General features: G+C 34.0%; 1 long non-coding RNA gene across 1 annotated transcript in view; it reads left to right on the forward strand.

Annotated features, from left to right (window-relative positions):
• LOC106870254 (uncharacterized) overlaps positions 1-3,606 on the forward strand; it is a 14,312-nt gene extending 10,706 nt beyond the window's left edge. Inside the window, exons 3-4 of the long non-coding RNA XR_001409507.1 lie at positions 831-902; positions 3,532-3,606. This is a non-coding gene — a long non-coding RNA (uncharacterized LOC106870254). The remainder of the gene's footprint in view (positions 1-830; positions 903-3,531) is intronic.
• Positions 3,607-4,447: the final 841 nt, after the last annotated feature.

Consider the following 4,447-nt stretch of genomic DNA (forward strand, 5'->3'; position numbering starts at 1 on the left):
TATATATATATATTTATATATATATATATATATATAAATCACGTTCTGTCTTTGTTATCTATATATATTACTACTAATATAATTAAAAGTCTAAGAGTTACGTTAGGTCCCTTTAATACACTCCCCACATGCGTACCATTCTCCGTGGCATCTGTGCCATTGCTATACGTATTGATGATAGAGGACATAGGTGTTTCCAGTTCTTGAGAGAAAGTACATCCAGTGTTGCTGGCATGGTTGGTGGCGTAATCCATATACATGTACTACTGTTGCTGCTACTACTACTGCTGCTGCTATTACCACCACTGGTGCTGCAACTACTACTACTACTACTACTACTACTACTACTACTACTGCTGCTGCTGCTGCTACTGTAACTACTACTTCTGTTGCTACTGCTACTTCTACTAGTGCTGCTGCTGCTGCTGCTGCTGCTACTACTACTACTACTACTACTAACTATTTTTTCTTCGTTGACAACTTTCTGTTTATCTTTATTTCCTCTTGCTGTTTCTTCTAACTCTTGTTCTGCGTTTTTCATTTTCATTTACTCTTGCTTTACTCTATTTCAGCCACTTCCTGTTTTCCTGTCATCTATTTCTGATTCTTCTGTTCTTTTTCTTGTCATAATTTGAAAATCATGAGAAAATTAAAAATATATTATTGTCGTAGTTATACAGTAATAATTTTAGGGGTATACACATATATCCGACCTATGATATTCCTATTCATAAAAACATCTCTTAAATCAATATTTTGTTATAAACCATATTATAATTTTCTTTTATATTTAATACATACCTCTTCAATAAAATTTCTTTATGTTACAGAGATCTGAATAATAATAAAATCAAGACGCTTCAAGAAGTAACTTTTGAAAAGCTGAGCAAATTACAGACATTGTAAGGCGGATCAGTGTTGTTGATTCTATTTCAATGAGATATATTTCTAAATATTTAACGTCTTTCCCACCCTCACTTTTCTTTCACTGTTTTTATCTCTCGATCTCATTATCACTCTCACTCTCTACTCATGTGCTTGTGTGTTTGAATAAGAGTGTTTGTTTTTCTCTGTGTTTATGAGTGAGAGCATACTTGCGCACATACATGCTTCTGTGGATGTATGTATCAGTATTCATGAAAGTATTAATACGTGGGCATGATGCTATCTGTAAGTCTTGCACTGTGGCACACATTTGATTAGGATTTATTGAGAAGAAATTTTACTAAATATTTGCAATCTATTAATTTCAGTTTTAATTGTATATTTAATATTACATTATTCGTACATATTCAATGTATGATATTCGCAAGAATTTTGGCAGCTGTTATTAACGTTTTGAAACAACAGCTATAGACAATATTTCCATATTATTTGATGGCACCAATAAATATATTACATGGATGTTTACTGTCTGTACCTGTGTATATGTATGTATGTATTTTAAAAGGTAATATCTGTCTGCACCATGCCATTTAATTCTCCTGTTCTGTGTCCGACGCCTTTGGTAACTTCCCTGTACTTTCCGTTTCCCTCAACCAGTTTTCCTTTATGAATTCTATCTACTACAATGCTACGGACTCCCATCCCTACCTCAAATTTACCTGACGCCACCCCACCTACAGTCTGTCCTCTGCTCTCTGTCCTTCCGTCTCCGTTGGCTACGTCATAACGAACATGATTTCGTGATACAGACACAACTTATGTACCGATACTTCATCCACAGAGGATTACCCTAACCCAACTGTAATCCAAGCTGCCCAGCCCACGATCGGCCTGTTGATCGTTTCACCTTTAAACTCTAGTATGCACTTATTAATGAAGAGGCAATAACCGGGCTTAGGAGAATCAGTAAAGATATCAGTACTAAAAATGAAAATAATACCCGTAAAGTAGATAACTGCTTCAGTGATAGCATAGCTCAGCTGTATATCTTTCCCAGTTAATTTTTTTCCAAGTTCTCCCCTTCAGAACACTTGAATTTTTGAATATATACGGCATTATAACTGGTAGCAGTATAGAAGTGCTTAGGCATGGGTGGTAGAGTTTGTGAAATCATCGAATTATATATATATCTCTTAGACATATTCAAAGTTAGAATTAAAACGTTAGATTCAAGATTTAAAGACAACGGCCTGGTTATGTCATACAATATTAATTGGCATAAGATGGACACAATTTGGTTGTGACAGGTTGACTTACACACAAAGACAATTTTACAGGACCGAAATGTGTGCAAGACGATAAGTGTGTGCTGGATAAAACAGTCAGCAACATTGAGTATATCAGTGATCGCGAGGGTTGGGAGGTTAAAACTCTACGTCTTACATAACACCCATATGTCATCGACATCTTAGAGGAGGAGAAGAAAAAGATGAAGGGGGAGGAAGGTAATGGTGATCGAGCTGGTTACGAAGGCAACGGTTGCATGTATTTCCCCCAGTGCTCCTGTACATATAATAATACTTAACGGATAGGAATGAGTTTGAGCTTATATATATATTTGCTTAATTTCATAACCGTCCTCAGTTTTATCTTTTATCTTTCACCCAATGGACTGTGGTCATGCTGGGGCACTGCCTTGCAAATTTTAGACAAATCCACACCAGTACTTATTTTCTTTTAAGTCTGGTATTTATTATATTGATCACTTTTCTCAATTCACTAAGTCACAAGAACGTAAACAACCAAACACCGGTTGTCAGTCAGTGGTGGGGACAAACACAAACACAAAACCACACACACACATACATACGTATACACACACATTCATATACACACACATACACGTACACACTCATACACACAGCTGGAATTTTTCAGTTTCGGTCTACAAATCCACTCACAACTCGGTCCGGGATATCAATAGAAGATACTTGCCTATGGTACCACGCAATGGGAAGCAAGCTCATTGGTCAAACCATACCTGTGCTTAGGTCAAGTTTAATGTTTAATATATTCAGACCTTTAGAAAATGGATCTCTCTTCCTTTTAACAAGAAACCTCAAAACTGTTGTTATTAGTTTGCAAGGTTAAATTTCTGACTGAAACATAACACGAATATATCTATCTGCTACTTTTTTCAGTCGTTGGACTGTCGTCATGGTGGTGGTGGTGGGGGGACTGCTTTGAAGAGTTTTTAAATGGAACAACTCTACACTAGTAGTTATTTTTAAAGTCTGATATTTTCTAAGTTTGGTATTTATTCTATCGATCACTTCTTGCATCTTCTTCAGTTTCTCTTACTTCTGTTTCTCTGTGTTTCATTCACTTTCTCATTTTACTTCATATTTCATTCTTCCTAAGTTTTAAAATTATGGGAAAATTAGAAATGCATAACTGTCGGAGAAAATGTTTTCTGGAGTACACACTTGTATCCACTCTATGGTACTTCTATTAATATGATTATTTGTAAAAATCCTCTCTGAAATTTATATTTCATTATAAACCCTATTAGCCATTATATTTAATCCCTTTGAACTAAACTGCTCAATACAATTCCTCATAGACTCTCATTTATTTTTTTTTCAGAGATCTGAGATACAATAAAATCCAGACGCTTCAAGAAGGAACCTTTGCAAGCCTTAAGGATTTAGAATCATTGTAAGTTCGATGAGTCTTGCTAATACTATTTCATTGCCGATATATTTGTAAATATTGAATGCCATTCCCCGTTCTTTCTCCATTTTTATCCCTCTATTTCATAATCACTCTCACACGATACCTACCCATTTGTGATTATGAAAGAGATTGCTTGCAATAACATTTATATGCGTGTGCGTGCTCTTGTGTTTGTGGATATGTTTATTTTGTGAATAGGCTAGTGTAGGTGAGTGTAACTTCATGTATGTAGTATTCTATCCATAACATTTTATTTTATCCATAACATTTTATTTAGCTTCAGGTCGGCGTTGAACAGGATTTGATAAAGCATGTGCGAATTATAATACTAAGTTCTTATATATTTACGATTGCATTATTCATACATACTTAAAAATATTGTATGGAATTCACAAAGTATTTGGATGATATTTTAACATTGTGAAACAGTAGCTATATATATTCCAGCATTAATATTTCATGTATTTAAGGTAGGGTTTCCAAATGTGCATAGTTATTGTCGTACCTATGTAGATATGTACTTATAACTAGAAAGATGTCGTTAGAGATACATGTCATGCATATGTCTGCAGTTGGGTATATTTTGTTTTCAGAATAATGTATACTAGGCTAGGAAGTTATACGCTTTAGACATGTATACATACATACGTATATACACGTATATATGTTCATATATACAATTGTATATATAGTAAATATGTAATATACGTCAATATTTACATAGACATATATGTATGCACATATATAAACATATATATGTATATATACATATATATATATATACATATATATATATATACATATATATATATATACATATACATAT

This window comes from Octopus bimaculoides, chromosome 28 (genome assembly GCF_001194135.2).
Source record: "Octopus bimaculoides isolate UCB-OBI-ISO-001 chromosome 28, ASM119413v2, whole genome shotgun sequence".
Taxonomy (NCBI): Eukaryota; Metazoa; Mollusca; class Cephalopoda; order Octopoda; family Octopodidae; genus Octopus; species Octopus bimaculoides.